This window comes from Saimiri boliviensis, chromosome 6 (genome assembly GCF_048565385.1).
Source record: "Saimiri boliviensis isolate mSaiBol1 chromosome 6, mSaiBol1.pri, whole genome shotgun sequence".
Taxonomy (NCBI): domain Eukaryota; kingdom Metazoa; phylum Chordata; class Mammalia; order Primates; family Cebidae; genus Saimiri; species Saimiri boliviensis.
The window spans coordinates 67316266-67333866 of NC_133454.1; the positions used below are offsets into that span (position 1 = coordinate 67316266).

General features: G+C 44.7%; 1 protein-coding gene across 14 annotated transcripts in view; it reads left to right on the forward strand.

Annotated features, from left to right (window-relative positions):
* The window catches only part of NTM (neurotrimin), a 969594-nt gene that overhangs the window by 721830 nt on the left and 230163 nt on the right, over window positions 1–17601 (forward strand). The window lies entirely within an intron of this gene.

The following is a 17601-nucleotide window of genomic DNA, read 5'->3' on the forward strand; positions in this document are numbered from 1 at the left end:
GCGTATCAGCACCCAGGGTGATCCTAGAAGGCAGGTGTTAGGAAAGGAGGAAACTCCATTAGCCTGGGCTGCTTCAAGACTGCCCAGAGGAGATTTTGCTCCAGCCCTAGTCCTGCCTAATGACCAGGAGCACCCACACTGGACTCTTCCTGAGCCCAAAAGACTCGTCTTGTGTATTAGCCACAGACACTTCGGAGTTTATTAGTTCCAGTGCTGACTGCTGCAGCATCCCACTGTGGGAGGAAGCAGGATGCCCTTTCTACCCCAACCCCACTGCTTCCAGGCCCCATGATCTCCAACAGAGTTCCTCTCTGACAGAGAGTAGTTGAGCCTCAGTGACAGATTCTGTCTCCTAGGCCACTCTTCTTTTCCTCCAACGCCATTCCATTGACTTTCTCTCCCCATACTTTTTAGTCTTCGTTTTTCCCCCCTGAATGATTTTTTTCTCTATCTTTCTGATCAGCGACCTTTGATTGCAAGGAGCAACTCAGTTTCACATTACTAGAGTAACAGAGTGTGTTGTAATTGGCCAGGAATTGGTCTTGAAATGTCAGGGAAAGATTTATTTCCTAGTGCAACCTCTCCAGGTGCTAATTTTGCTATAGGCTGTGGGATAATGGTTCCCACTCACAATGGGCGAGAGTTCCTAATCAGAATACAGGGCTGTAATTGGGTTGAAGGGATTTTAAATCATTAAAGTTGCATTTAGAATGGGGAATAGAAATAGAACCCCAAGATTGAATGACTCACTTAGTATTTAATGAGGGAGTCATGGAGTATTACTTATAATATTCTCTTAATGATCTTACAAGCAATGTAACTCCCCCCGCCCTCTAGGGCCTATTCACAAGACACAATTCTGCAGTCTCAGACCCACCACTCTGGAGCAATTAATTACTGACCCATCAAGGAGCAATCAGACTGTGCTCGGCCAGCAGAAGCGCTGATTTCTTCCCCTACTGTCTCCTCACTCTTCATCTTCCTGTCTGCCTTGTTCTAAGGCCTGCGGGAGGGGAGTCGACATTTACCAAGCCGTAAATCATCATGCCGTCTTTGGAAAGCCCAGCTCACCATGAGAGGAACACCCTGTGGTAACCAAGGGTGCCTGTGGAGACTCTGAGAGGAGAGAGCATCAGAAGGAGGCTATGCTGCCCCCGGGAGTGTACAGTCTACAGATTTCCGAGAATATTCTCTGGTGCTGCGAGACACTTAAGTGTTTGGCACATAGTAGGCACTTAATAAATGGCAGCTTCTTGTGATATGACTACGACCAAAGGTCACTAACCCAGCTGAGTGAATTGGTTTCAGGTTTCAGGTGGTGTGAAGCTCCAGCAGTTATTTTAGATTTAATCTCTAGGTAGATCTGTAAGGCCACTGTTCCCGTAAATGGAACTCCTGAGAATTTAGGTTATAGAGAGGTTGCTTGAAACCTGTGTACGTCTTCCTTCTGCAGGCTCCGAAACAGCTCAGCTCTCTAGAGAGAGCATGCAAGTGTTGTGTGCGTGCTGGCATGCTCTCTCTAGAGAATTATGTCACTGCTAATGGTCCCTCCTACTGGGGACACACATTTAGAAATGTGATTGACCTGGTTGAGTGGCAATGGTACTGTAGCAGGTCACTGATCCCGAGTTCGCCTCTCTTGGCCAGTGGCACCATGTCAGCCAGGACGCTGGGGACACTGGTGGCCAGGATGCTGCTGAACGCTGATGGCTCACGGTTCTAAATCTCATCAGGGAATATCACTTGCCCATCCTGTGCCAGGTCTCAGACGACTTCCATCTCTTCTAGTACTTTGAGTAAAAAAAAAGTCTATGGGTTTCTTTTATGATATGTCAGTTGTAACTTGTATCGTGTTGGCATAACAATTGAGATATAATGAGCAAATAACACTGAGATGAACCCCTAGGTCAGGTTGGCCTGGGAAAAAGCTTTCTATTTGAGAACATCTTGAACATAGAGCTTGGAAGGTAGGAGAGACTTTGTGAATACTCACAAGAAAAAAGTGTGAAGGCCGAGTGAAAGGGCTTCTCTTCAAATATGCCCAGCTGATAGTTTCACTTAGAGTGATTGTGATGAGGACCTTCTTCCATAAAGGAGCCAGAGGGTAAAGGGTCCGACACGGGTTGAGGTCCTCGCACTGGGCCGACAGTAGGCTGCTCATCACACAGAAGTGGACTCAGCTGTGATGCCCGTTTTGCAATTGAGGAAAACCTTACCACCTGGGGATAAACTAAAATATTCTGCCAGTTCTGCTTTTGCCCAATTAAGGCAAATAAAGATTCACAGCAAGTATTTTGCTGTAATATTTATTATTATGAATATCCATTGATCCTGCTAGAAAGAAATGTGTCATGCTGTGGAAAGTTAAAACAACTAGGATGCTCTTCAATAATGAGGTGTTGACTGATTTATATTTAGTAACAGTTAAAATATCAGTAGTTATATCATTAGTTTACCAAAAATTAAAAGTGATAGTGCCTGCTTCATACAAATCAGAGCCAAAACAGTATAACTTTGTGCGTGAAAGAACATGCTGTGCTTTATGTAATTAGTATCTTCCCCCCAAAATTGTGACTCGTGATAAATCGAATAATATCTTAAATGCAAAAGGTAGTCCAGTATTTTAAAGAGAACCTTCTCTATGAAGAGTCTTTGGCATTGCAGCTGTCTCCATTAATTCATGTATCCTGAAACTTCCAGCTTCTCCTGTAAAGAAGGCCACCTCTGTGCGTGATCAGCTGGACTGTGGCTTTGTGGGTGGCAGCTGTCACCTACCCAGGTGCTAGAATGACTGAGACTATGTGTGGCTCCAGCCCACACACCTCAGTGGCTCACAGACGGTGTCCCTGTTCTGACTCCAATGCCATTGTTTTAGCTTTGCCTTTTCAGTCTTCTATTTCAACTCCAGGCAAGTCTGGCTGCCAGGCCATAGGCTACCTTTTAGGAAGTGGGAAACTTGCCCTCTCTGAGCAGATACAGCCCCACAAGTGCAAGGTGTGGTGAACTTGTAGCCTCTCTATGTGAATTCCGTCAGGGGATGTAGCCCCAACGTGGGGTTTGCAGCTTAACAAGCAAATAGTACCTGTACTTCAGCCTCACATGCTTCCTTGTCCTGGTACCCTTGCGCAGCGAACAGCCTGCACGACCCGTGTACGGCAGTCCTGCAGCTTGAACTGTTTTGATCACAGCCAGAGCAGTGTCCAAGTAATCTGCCAAATATTTGTGCGAACATTATGTTCATGTTTAATCGGGAGCGATAGTTTTGTCTTCTTTATAAAAGGAGCAAATCCCCAGAAGCTGGTCAGGAGCACCAGCTGTTTACTGCCTACAGAAGCGACTGCTTATCTCCTTGTAACCACCTGCCTCTTAGAGATCATGTCTTAATTAACTCAGTGTTATCGAAACTGAAATTGTAGCAACATTGTAACATCAAATTGTAAATGAGAGATAAAGGGGAAAGAACTCTGCTGACCAGGAAAGGGAGCATGGAAACTCTCTCCTGAGCTGTAGGTAGTTGGCTCCAGGCTGATTGGTGGCAGCCTGCTGAGAATTAGAATCACAGGCTCAGATATTGTTTCACTGGGAAGGTGCCTTGGAGGTCCTCTAATCCAGTGATGTTCAAATATTTTTTATCTCATGACTTGCAACTTATTCTTCTGATGTTCAATATAAGCTGCTATTTTCTATTCTATTTCTTTCATTTTAAAAATTCATGAATAAAAATCATTCCGTTGATTTCATGACCCACTACAGATTCACAACATAAAAAACTGGAAAACAGGAACGTAGTCTAATTTCTAAAATCTAAAGTTAAGGACTGAGGGACAAAGAGGTGAAGTGACTTGCCCAGGGTAGGTTATCAATGGGTGTTGTTCTTACACCCAGGTGCCTCCCAGGGGTTTGGTTCCTGAAATCTACTAAATCCTGCCAGTGCAGGATGGCTCCGAGAAGAAAAGCAAGTCTTAGCCTAAGAAACAGGTCTTCTTTCCGTATAATAAAAATGAGTACCCACAAAATACACAATGTTCCCTTTGAGATGCCAAGTTCTTTCTCACATAAAAAGCCTTGTAACTGGTGCTTTGAACGCCTCACCGTTTTCCCGTGCTGAAATGGTAGGGGCGCCATGCCTCCTAGTGTTGGTGTACCTCCTTAAAACCTTCACACCCTGTGCTCCACCCTATACTTTCTTCCTCTTTCATTTCCTTCACCCAAGTTGCATCATCAAGATCTCTTTCTTCTCACCTCCCTTTGCACTGTTCCTTCTGGGTCACTGTACTAACATCGTGAACAAAATAGACATTCTCACAATAATTCCAAATTAAAAACAAAATCTTACCACTATGAGAGAACTTTTTACATTTCTCTGCCTATATTTGCATGTTTTTAACAAAGTGAAGTTTTCCAAATGAAAGCTGTCTGATTGACAGGCATACCCATGTGCCCCATGGCACTCCCTCTTGGGAGCAATCTCGGGACCAAAACAGTTTAGTATCTTTCTGTGATACTGAAAGCATCATTAATTGATGCATTACCAGCTATAGAACTGGGGTCGGGGGAAGCAGGCGATCTCCATTTACTTCTTGCAAATCCATTTCTTCATTTCCTCTGGCCCTGGGCATGTGGGCACAAGCTTCCTGGAATGGCCATATTCACAGAAGCACAACTTCCTACAGCAAGCTGTTATCAGCTGTTGCTGCCTTCGGAAAGGCTTTATTCTCTCCTAGCTGAGGGAATCCCTGCTTTCCTTCCAGTGTTCACAACCAGTCCCCCACCCCCGCACATACGTATACAGACAGTGAGCTGTGTTTCGATATGTGAGGTGGGCTATCAGCTGTGATTTAATGATGAGTATCACTGTCAGACTTTACAAAATAGAATTCCATCAGATGGTGAAGACTTCTGCATAGAAACTACAGAGGGAAATTTGACGGCTTTTTCAATTCAGTTATCAAAGCATTTGCAGTTCAAAGCAGGTGAAACAATAATGTAATCTTAGCACTGAATGCTCATTTGTATCTGAGTGTTTCAATAAATAAAATGGTCAGGGAAATGAAAGCAGACCTGTTGTCTCCAATCCACTAAATTTAATATCCAGGGTATTGACTGACAGCTTTTTATCACCATAATTAGTATGGATTGTTCCTGAGGCCATTGATCAATCTTTCTTACCTCTATGGACTCGAGTGGCTGTTTTCTTCCTCTCCTGCCCTCCCCACCCTTTATTTTAATATTGATCATGCCAGTTGTGTTCCACCGCAGAGAGGCTGCTCACTTAGACAAAAGAAATCTCAGGATGAAGAGAGATGGCTGAGCAGCAACCATTTCTAAGTGGCATCCACCTGTGACATCATTCTGTCTCATCTATGTTGACCTTGTAACTTGACCTCTTGGTACCAGTGACCTGCAGCCCCCTCAACACGGTAACCAGGCACAGTGTCTTCCCCACTGGGTGGAATTTACGCAAAGACAAGCCACGGAAGCTGTGGCCAGTAAATATCCATTGAATTAATGAATATCCCTTATGTAATGTCATCAAGCTAAATAAGGGAGTTTGGATAGACCACCGAACTCAGCCGTGTGTGAGTGTGTGTGTGTGTGTGTGTGTGTGTGTGTGTGTGTGTGTTTGCCTGTATGTGAATATCTGTGATGTAACTTGTTCCATATAATGCAGGCCAGAAACCTAAGACCTTCTTATTTCTTATTTCTCACCAAGCCTTTCCAATTTGACATTGTCCTCTTCTCAGTCTGTCTGTCACTAGGCATATACAGTACTTAGGTATACACCTCACTATCTCTTGCCTTAACTGTTGTCATAATTCACTCTCTAATTTCCCTGCCTCTTGTCCTATTTCACCTAACTCAACCTTGCATCTTTCACACAAGGGACAGGGAGGTTTTTGTAAAACGTAAACTACTATAGTCCTTGACTGTTTCTCATCCAAGCTCCTTGTCATAGCACAAAAAGCTTTCTGTAACCTGATCTCTCCTCCTTCTTACACCTCAGCCCCATGTCCCACCATTCCTACGGGTCACACTCCTGGAAGGTAGAACTGCAAAGGTTCCCTTCAGTCATCGCCTGCTTCATGCCTCTAAGCCTTTGCTAATGTTCTGAATTTTGCCTGTCATAGCCTTTCCATCCTTTTTCTCCTTGACCACACTTCCTCATTCCTCAGGAATTCATTCAGATGGCATCTCTTTCAGAAAGCGTTATTTTAGCTCCCAAAGTACCTTAACTATGTCTTCTTCTCACTTCTGAGATTTTAATAGAATATATACATATACTTTTTTAAATGCAGCTATATCCCATACCAGAGAATGAACCTGAATGGGACAGGGACTATGAGTTTTTTTGTTCTATCTCCAATGCAAGGCACAACTCCTGGATCCTAGGATATGCTTCTTGCATTGGAAAGAAGTATTCCTAAGAAGAGAGTCAGTGTGCCTGAAGAGCTGGAGCATCCATGATGTCAAAGTGGATCTGTCATGGAACACACAACATGCCATGCCGTGGAACTGCACCACGAACAAGAGCGACGTGGATCTCACTTATTCTCAGAGTGGCGAGAAGAGGCAGGAACAAATCCCTTCTGCATACAAGCAGGTAGCAAGGTATCTTTCTGATCTGAAAGAATTAAGATGTTGTAGACTGGTTATTTTCCACAGTGTGGAAGAGTTTTGCTATCTACGCACTAGAGCAGTTTTCCCATTGGTCTTTCTAATGGAATTTCCCTCTGCCCACTTTTTCATATAGATCATCCGTTTGCATAACTTTTCTGAAGGATGTTTGTTTGCTGAGGGGAGCAGATGCCATGCATTTCTGGGAGTGCCCCATGAGCCACACGGACCTTAGACAGCCCCTTGCTCCCAGTCTGCATACTGTGTGGAGCCCGTCTTTCCTGTTTCTGGCACTGCAGCTTGCCCCACAGTTACAGGTGCTTGCACACATCAAATGTAACTTTTCTGAACTGAGCACGACAGAGCCAAATTGGACCGGAAAGGCCACAGGTGCCTGGGGGCCTCAGGGAGCCTATGGCATCTACATTGCAAATTGGCCCTTAAGAAAAGAACTGATGCCAGGGCCGGCTTTCACTTCTTCCCTACCATGCCTATTGTGGAACCACAGCGGCAGATGTTTCTGGAGGTGACCCCCTAGATGCGCAGAGGCGCGGGCAGCACCTCCTCCTCGCCGGCCTCTCTCCAGGCTTATATAAGACAGATCTGACAGACTGCTACCAATTGGCACATCTTCCCTGCCAGATTGGAATCAGACCCTTCTACCGTCTTTGGGGTCTGCTGCGGCTCCAAGTAAAACGTACAGAAGGAATGTGATTCTTAGCTACAGCCAATTTTCCCTTTGCTACTGCGCTGGCATTTCTCATCGTGGGCGTTTTGTTGCTCTGGAGCACATCGCTACAGATCCAGTCTCCAGCGTAGGAACTTTGATATTTGCAAGCATGTGGAAATGCCTTTCCTTATTCCTGCAATTGTCTGGATAATTTATTTATTTTAATGTATTGTTTAGTGGGAAACTGTTAAGTGAGCTTCAGGTTATATTGTTACATTGTTGCTTATTCTGTTATGTACGGCTGGGGCAGGTGACAACACGGAGGGAAGATGCCTTCGTCACTTACTCTTTCCTTTCCTAAGATGTCTGCAGCTTCTGCGTGTAGATGCTTAAGCCTAAAAGAAAGGCAGTGTGCATATTTTGCCTCCTGGGTCCCTGTCTTGACTGTACCACTGAATGGCTGTGAATTTGTCAAGATAATTTTTCTGAGATTTCATTTCCTCACCTCTAACCATCTTCCCAGGCTGGAGGGTTAAATGAGGTGATGCAGATGAAGCCGCAGAGCAAGGAGCCTGACACGTAACAGAGGGTAGGCAAATGCCTCTCCTCTCCCTTGCTGTCCCTTCAAATGGCCTTCACCAGCAGACCCAGAGTCACAACACCTCTGACCTTCAAATAGTCTGTTAGTAGCAGAACCACATTTTAAGTTATGCATGTGGTACACACCAAAGTGTATGTATGTTGTTTAAGAAGGTCATCCTAGAGAGCACATCTGGTGGAGAGAGGGACTGTGTGTTTGTGGTGTTGTTTTTATTGTTGTTCTATTCCCAGTTCTGCAAGGCACAACTCCTGGCACCTAGGATGTGTTTGTCGCGCTGGAAAGAAATAATCCTAAAAAGAGAATCTGTGTGCCTCGAGAGCTGGGGCATCCATTATGTCAAAGTGGATTTGTCATGGTGCATGCAACATGCTGTGCCACATGACGCTTTGAACCAAAATATTTACAGCAGAAATTTCTGAGTGACAAGGTTATGGGATAATACGTTTCCTCCCTCTCTTCCTCCCTTCCTCCCTCCCTCCCTCCCTCCTTCCCTTCTGCCCTTCCTCCCTCCTTCCCTCCCTCCCTCCCTCCTTTTCTTCTTTCCTTCCTTCCTCCCTCCCTCTTTTTCTTCTTCCTTCCCTCCCTCCCTCCCTCCTTCCCTTCTATCCTCCCTCCCTTCCTTCCTCCCTCCCTCCCTCCTTTTTTCTTCCCTTTCTCCCTCCCTCCCTCCCTTCCTTTTTCCCTGTCTCCCTCCATCCCTTCCTCTCTCCATTCCTTCATTTCTCCCCTTCTCATCTTCCTTTTTTGCATCCTTCCTGTTCATCTATTTTTTCCTAAAATTGATGTCCTATAAAATAGAAAAAGATACAAAAACACTCTAGCTCTTGAAAAACTGATTTCAACCAGGTGCAGTGACTCACATCTGTAATTCCAGCACTTTGGGAGGCCAAGACAGGAGGCTTGCCTGAGCCCAGGACTCTGAGACCTGGACCACATAGTGGGACCTCCCCTACCAATAATAATAATAAGAAGAAGTGGGTGTGGTTATGCATGCCTTTAGTCGCAGCTGCTCAGGAGGCCAAGGAGGGAGGATTTCATGAGGCCAGTCTGGGCAACATAGTAGGACCCATTTCTACAAAAAGAAAAGAAAAGAAATTATCTGAGCATGGTGGCACATGCCTATAGTTCCAGTTACTCAGTAGCCTGAGGCAGGAAGATCACTTGAGCCTGAGAGGTCAAGGCTGCAGTGAGCTGTGATTTGTGCCACTGTAATTACTCCAGCCTGAGTGACCCAGGGAGACTCTGTCTCAAAAAATCCCAGCACTTTGGAAGGCTGAGGTGGGTGGATCACGAGGTCAAGAGATCCAGACCATCCTGGTCAACATGGTGAAAGCTCGTCTCTACTAAACATACAAAAATTAGCTGGGTGTGGTGGTGCGCGCCTGTAGTCCAAGCTACTCAGGAGGCTGAGGCAGGAGAATTGCTTGAACCCAGGAGGCGGAGGTTGTGGTGAACCGAGATCGCGCCATTGCACTCCAACCTGGGTAATGAGAGTGAAACTCTGCCTCAATAATAATAATGATACATAAGTACGTATTTCATGAGAAGCCCAAGGAGGAGGGCAACATTGATGTCAAACAAGGAAACCGAGCTCGGATGAGCTTTGACAATGTCCTCCTCCTCTCACCATGAGGAAACCTCAGGTTCACTGTGTCAGCTCACCCCATCTGATCCACAGCCCCATCACCTTCCTCCCAGTGGGTGGAAGGATTCCCTCAAAGATCCAACAGGGCATGGCTGAAGCAGCATGAGCTGAAGCCTGAAGTCTGAGCTTGGCTTAAGATGGAATGCTGTTTCCTGAAACCATGTCCCTTACTTCCAGATGAATAAACTTGGAACATAGAAAATTCCTAAGGGTGTACAGCACTGGTAAGTTCAGAATAAATAAATGTGTCTGCTTATTAATATAATGGCACTGTTAGCTCCAAAACCTATGTGGATTATTATAGAAAAGAGAGCTATTAAAATTCAACTATTAGGAAAGAAACACGAAAAGAGAAATCAAAAGAAAGGGAAGAGAAGCATTATAAAGCGGCCCATTTGGAAGTGGGGAAAGAAAGAACAGGTGGGAGGAAGGAGCCAGCGGAAGGCCATGGTTAGCAGGAGGAGTGGGAAAACAATGGGAAGAGACAGCAGAGAAATGTCCATCCTGTTTCCAGGGTCAGTGTGAGACTCAAGGCACCGCCGCAGCCAGACCACATGACTAATTGGCCTTAATTGTCATGAGTTGTCTCTCCAGGCTGGGGGTCCCAGGCAGTTTTCTCAGACTGGCTGACTGACACTTCAGGGTTCTGTCCTCATGCAGCCTTGCGGCTTGCTTCATGCTGGTGGACGTTGGCTCAGGGCCACCTTCACTTTCTAACCATCTTCTCCTTTTTTAACCTGAAGATCGTTTCCATATCTGGAAAGAGGAGATGTTCTAGATGGCACCTGTGCATGTCTGGGAGGGAGGCAGAGGTGGAGAACATTGCATCTCCCTCCACCACCCTGCCCAGTCCCTACTGTACACCCAGGCCCAGCTCAGCGAGGAAATCTTAAAACGGAGTCACTTTGAGGGTGGCCTGGGATCATGTGCTTCGTGGCAACCAGGGTGGATACTGGTCTATAATAAGTCGGTGAAATAGTGAGGTTCAATTACTTACATGTTCCCTGAAGCTGAAACAATTGCCATTATCCCACATAATATTGCTTGACCTACATTTTTACTTGAAAGCCTTCAGCTAACAATTAGTTTGAATGTTGAGTTATAAATGAACACATTCACATTCCAGAAATGAAAAGGGAAAGGGGCGTGATACCAACACGGTTCCCTCTGTCCCGCCCTCTCTTTCCTTTGCCTTTTGTATGATATTTCAACTTAGCTTTTCCAAGATGGAAGTCACTGGAGAGTGTGTCTAAAGGGGGACCATTCAGAGGTAATGAGACAACTGGGCTTTATCCGGAAAAGGGGCAGCTTGGTCGGTGCCAGGGAGATTTGAGCCATCTGGATTAAAAGGGTCAAACTCTCCGCAGGCAGCAATTAAGCAGCTCCATGTGGAGAAGCCACGTGACCACACCAAAGGAGCTGCCAAGAACAGGAGATGAGTAAACAAAAGTACCCAGCAGGAGGTGTCCAGGTTGGTCACTGCTCTGGCCACTTGGCATTTGCACAGCTTCCTCTCTCTCTGGCATCCCATCTGTCTGTACCCACAGCCCACCTATAAGCTATCTGCAGAGTTTAAACAAACTCAGGCAGAACCGAGTTTATTTAAAATGTTAAAAGTCCAGGGCTTAGTCGATGGTGATGATAAATCTTAGACATACGCAGCATCCCTTTCCAAGTGTTCTGGCAATGCCTCTGATGTGTTTGATGACTCTTCGCTGCCTCACTGGGAAAAGCCCAAAGGGGGACTGCCACTGAGCAGAGATGCTTAATTCCCTGAGCATGATCATTTAGCCATAGATATTCACAACTAGGTTAGGAAGCATGTGCCAGGATTATTTTAGTGCAGGTCTTTGTGAAGGCTTGAGAATAAGCTGAGTTCTCCTTTCACTCTAAGAATCTTTCTGTTTAAAAAAATCTATAAAAGGCATGTAAAACTCCCAAACATATACCTTTCTTTATTCAATGTACATATACTAGCCAGGCACTGTATTAGCCCCTGTGGCTAGAATAGAGACCATTCTCATGGATGTTACCCCTTGGCCAAAAGAAAGAGGCACAGGAATTGGGACTGTCTGATTTCCAATCAAATCAGTTTCACACAACACAAAACCGATTTCCAATCACGTCAGTTTCACACAACACAAAACTAACTTTTTTCAAGGATCTGTAACATCTTGAAGTTTTCATGTGACCTGAAAGGGGCTAATTAATATAAAAATTAATGTAGAATGGTAGTTCAAGTAAAATATTTAGGCTTTTTTTTTTTTTTTTTTTTGAGACAGGGTTTCATTCTGTTGCCCAGGCTGGAGTACAATGGTGCGATCACAGCTCACTGCATCCTCCACCCCCCAGGCTCAAGAGATCCTCCCTCCTCAGCCTCCTGAGTAGCTGGAAGTACAGGTGCACCACTCCACCTGGCTAATTTTTTTTTTCTTTATGTTAAAAAAATTTTTTTAAGACAGTGTCTCACTTTGTTACCCAGGCTGATCTAGAAGTCCTGAGCTCAAGTCATCCTCCTGCTTTGACCTCCCAAAGTGCTAGGATTACAGGCATGAACTGCCGTGCCTGACCTTTACTTTTTTCGAGTGAGTGAACAGCAGCTTACTGTGCAGCAAGTTATCCTGGGAACGATCTATGATGCGTTCTCATTGTTCCTAATGTTCTTGATTTCCACGACTCATCACTCCCTAGTTTTCTTTGTCTAGCTTTTCTGAGCTCTGCATGGCACACTACATCACCCCGAATGTTGTCACGTTAAGGACTTGACTCTGTGCCTTCTGTGTCCTGTCTTTACATACACACCTGGACTCTTTCACAAATTGGCATCTTGGCTCCAACACCTCCACTGAGCTTCAGACTTAAAGGGACAGTGATCTGATAGAAAGTCCCACACAAACATATAATGATCATGCTCACCATAAATTCTGGGGTGATTCCAAGAGAACATTCCATGTACATGTCTGAAACAGAATTTGTTTTGCTCATACCCTGTTAATGATGCCTACTCCTTCCCAGTAAGGAACACCACCTTCCACGCTGTTGTTCACACTGAAATTGCCGCATACAAACTTTATTCCTCTATTATCATTCCTCCCCATCTGGTCATATCCATTGTTTCTAATCTATTCACATTTCATTGCGTGAACTTCCAAAATATATCCCCAATGCATACGTTTACCTCTGTTTCCACAGCCTTGAGTTTAATCCACTGTCATCAAAATGACAATAGCTGCATGAGCCTCCTAAGTGACCTCTTTGTTACCTTGGCTTTCCCTTGATACTCTGTTCTCCAAAAGAAATGCAAACATATATTTTTAAGGAATGAAATAGTGGCAATTGTAGCAACTTGGATGGAATTGGAGACCATTATTCTAAGTGAAGTAACTCAGGAGTGGAAAACCAGACCCATATATTCTCACTCATAAGTGGGAGCTAAACTGAGGATGCAAAGACCTAAGAAGGATACGGTGGACTCTGGGGACTTGGGGAGACGTGTTGGGGGGAGTGAGGAGCACAAGGCTGCACACTGCATGCAGTGTACACTGCTTGGGTGACGCGTGCACCAAAATCTCAGAAATCACCTCTTAAGAATGTATCCATGAAACAAATTGTCACCTGTCCTCCAAAAACCTACTGAAATAAAAAAATCTAATTATTTTTTAAACATGACTCATCTATCATATTGCTTTCTTGCTTAGAACCTTTTTAGCCAAACCCTTCATACTTAAAATCCAGTCTACTCATCAAGGTGTCAAGACCGACAAGATTTAGCCCCCACTTTTCCCTCACCTCCATGTCTACTGCGTCTCACTGGGCCACCTGGCCAGCCTGGCAGCTCTCCTCTCGGCTCCGGGACACCCAGTTTTTCCTCTCTCAGCACACTGAGTGCCCTGCAGTGTGCACTGTACCCAGTGTGTAATCGCTTATCCCTTCTACTCTTTCCTCCAGGTCCCCAAAGTCCATTGTGTCATTCTTATACCTTTGCCATCTCTCAGCTTAGTTCCCACTTGGACGTGAGCACATAGGATGTCTGGTTTTCCATTTCTGAGTTACAATTTGCTTGGTTTTCTCCTCTTCCGTCCCCCAGGCCTCCACCTGATGGACTTCCGCTTACCATTTGGATACCAGGACAAATGTTATCTCCTCAAAATGGACTTCCTTAAAGACATAACACTTTTCCCCTGGGCTCAGCTCTAGCCCATTTCCCTGTGTGTTGTCTTCAGAGCATTTACTGTGCTCTGCAATAAACATCTTTTCCTTCCTGTCTCTTCTGAGTAGCGCATAGGCTCCAGGAGGGTAAGGCACTGTCTTTTCTGTGCTATATCCCAGAGCCTAGAACTTTGCCTGGTGCAGACTTGGTGCTCAACAAACATGTGCTGAATAAATGAATAAATGATTACATAAATGAATAATGCACTCCTCTTTCCATAATTTTGGTTTTCAGGGCACTGAAAAACTTGGGAAATAGTATGGTCTTTGAGGTTTGTGCAAGTCTTATCTCTGCCAAGGACAGTTGCCTCTCTGGAGAGCTGACTTGACATATGACTGAAGTGGCATCGAGTGAACTGGTTGTATGCTCTGATCACATTGCCCTGTGGCATGGGGCTTAATCAGCCTTTCCATTTTTGGCTAAATGGCTTCACTGCAAATGCTTTCAATCATATCCATGTTTGATTGAAATGTTATGGCGAAACATAACTTAGGCGGATTTTTATTTGAAAATTACATTAAAACATACTGTTCTTTCTAGATGTATGTTCAAGATTTCAGTGAATCAATGTAGAGTTTTTTCTTGAACTTCTCTATTCATATAGAATATGAATTCTCACTTTTGTCATAAGAGAAGTAAAACTTAGGCCGAGTATGGTGGCTGATGCCTGTAATTCCAACACTTTGTGAGGCTGAGATGGGAGGATCACTTGAGCTCAGGTGTCCGAGACCAGCCTGGGCAACATAGACATTATCTCTACTAAAAATATAAATTAAAAAATTAGTCAGGCACGTTAATGTGTGTACCTATAGTCCCAACTACTTTAAAGTCTGAGGCAGAAGGATTGAAACAAGGAGGTTGGAGTTACAGTGAGCCCTGAGTATGCCACTGCATGCCAGCCTGGGCGACAGAGAAAGACCCTGTCTTAAAAAGAGAGAGAGGGGGAGAGAGAGAGAGAGAGAGAGAGAGAGAGAGAGAGAGAGAGAAATAAAACTGTGATCCAAAGTTTAATCCCTGTTTAAAATAGAATGAGTTAGTCTTCTTGGTAGCAATGCATATGGCAGGAAGTCCCCAGAGATTTATGTGCATGCCTCTGTGTGTGTGTGTTTGTGTTGTATGTGTGTGTATTTATATATATGTACATATATACATAGATATGTATTATATATACACACATATATCTATTTCTTGATTCTTTGACTTTTTAATCTCCTTTCTCTCTATGTTGAAAAAGCTTTAGAAAACAAAAACAAAACAAGCCTTCCAGCCAAAAATTTTTAGCGCAAGGTAAGTGAACAGAGGGGTCTAGCATCCTGAGCTGTTTTTAATAAGCCTTAATACAGCTTTAATGCAGCCAAGAGGTTTGGTCGCAAAGGTAAACATCAGGCATCAGGAGCTCAAATTCTGATTCGTAATGCTGTGGTCCTCCGCAGTCCTTAGCAAGCCAGTACGGCTGCTCAGTGTCACAGTATGCCCTGCATAAAACGGGGATTGTTTTAGGAAGATCAGTGAAAGTTTAAGAACTGACCTCCTGAAAAGAGTTGTGGATTCCTCAGACATCAAATTCAGCTCAAGAAAAATAAGAACCAGGCTTCAGATCCATTCCACCAAATGACCTCCTGTCTAAATTCGACAACACGTTTCTAACCGATCCACACCACCTGAAAGCTGGGTTCGTCTCCAAATCAGGGTTAGTAATAAAGACGCTTCACCACTAGTTTGAATTTTCTGGCGAGGTTGTCAGCGATTCGTGCTTGAGGCAGAAGGAAACCAGTTTTATTCTTGCATAGGCGTTTGGCAAAGGAAGAGAGAAACTTTGCTTTTCTCAACAGAGGCTAGAAATGACTCAGACTACAAATAGCTACTCTGCCATACAACGAAAGGTCATCCCTCCCTCTCATTTTTCCTTTCCCATTTGTCCTGAATGAAGGCCAAGCTATATTTCCCCTGCTCTCTTTTCTCATCTCAAAATGCATAGCCTTCTTTATGTGGTGCCTTCTAGTTCTGGTTGGTGTGTGACCCAGGCTAAGATAGTGTTATGCAGATTGGAGCATCCTAAACAGACCACAATTGAATCAGCCTTGCCGCCATTTGTCCTTTCCACTATAAGGCATTGAATGGTAAATGAAAGAAACTAGTGTCTCTTATTCAGTCTAGTTCACTTCTTGCACACATGTTTCATAGAAGGGTACTGATCAACTCTTAGAGGAAAAATGACTAACGAAGAAAGACATTTTCAGAAACCATTCTCTTAGTAAATAACGAGACTCCTTAGAGAATCTCTTGTGTTTCTCTGACTTGATAGAGAATGATGTTTCAGCTTTGGTATGGGAATGACTGGTGGAGTCAACAGCAAGAAAACGAGACTCCCAGTGGGAGAGCGTGTACTGCCAAGTACTATGTGGGGAGCACTGAATGCAGCCAAGAGGTGGCCTTCCACTAGAGAAGGCCTCCTGTTCTCTCATCATGAGGTCCCCAGGCTCTCAGAGGGCAAGACTGGGATCGAATGCCTGTGTTGGCCTACTACACATTTTTCTGGGACTGCACACTTTCACACACACACGTTACATGACAAAATTCTTCTGGATGAGCAGGAGGGGCTGCTAATCAAATGCATCCCTGGGCTTCTGTTCAGATTAGCTTTGCGTGAAAACAACACCAATTCTGTTTTCTTCTTTTAAAGATCACAGAGATAATCTTCCTTGGTCACAGTTGGGGAAACAGCCAGAGGGGGACTTGGGATCTCCAGAAAAGCCCTGGAATATATCTGAATTCTTGCTGGGCCCATTGGACCATCTTTTACGGTTTTAGACGGAAGCAAAAGTTACCCCAGTGAGATTCTGAAAGCAAGGCCTCCCAGTCATCCTCTCTTGGTATTGTTTATAGCTAGGTCCATCCCTCAAACTGTTTATTTTTGCATACATGCATACATTATGCACACTACCTGATGGCTTTGATCAGGTTAAGGGCAGGAGCACGCTCTACTTGCATGTCTTGTGGCACTTCCATGCAGCCTGCGCCCAGTCTCAGCGAGGCACTTCACCTGGGTGGTTGGTGAGATATTCAACTAGAGTCTTGCTTCTTAAATAACGCTGGAATCATAGCCACAGTTGTACTAAATGCCTCTGTGATTTGCATTTAAATAGTATTTTCCTCCACAGATCACAAAGAGGAAAGCTATCTTAACTCAACATCCTGACTCAAATTCTCTCTATCTGAAAGCCGGTCTGTGGGTACCACATACACAGTGTCCCTCCAGGTGTAATTCGGATCTATGTACCCTACTGATCAAAACAAGTGTTTGCTTGCATTAGGATGGGAGCCCCTGGCAGCTCTGGCGTGCATGGGAGTCTCTGAGCTGCACCCGCTTCATCAACCCAGATCTCCATGAGCCCTGATTGCAGTGTTCACCACTGACTGGGATGTGAGAGGCACTCCCAGATGGTGCGCTCAGTGCCAGTCAGTTAACACAGTCATTTCTTGGGTGGCCAATGAAACCAGTTGGATCTGGAAATGATTGAAAGGCTGTAAATATAGACTCCCAGGGTCATCTTAGCAGTTGCTTTCCAGAGTAGCGTTGTGCTTCGAAGAACTCTGTGCAGTCCTAAGGCTCACTGTCCAAGCCCTGAGAGGACTAGAGAGACAAAGGGCTGGCTGGGCTCAGGGACAGGAAAGGGCGCAGAAGTCAACATCAGGCCCCAGCTTCCAGCCCCATGGATGGCAGCTCCATGCTGATTCCTCAGTTTACCCATGCTGCCGCTCTTTCCACCTGACTCTAGGTTTTTCGTTTCTTTTCATGTCATTCTTCCTCATCTTGTGGAAGGATTTTTTTAATACTGTACAGTTGAACTTATTTCATC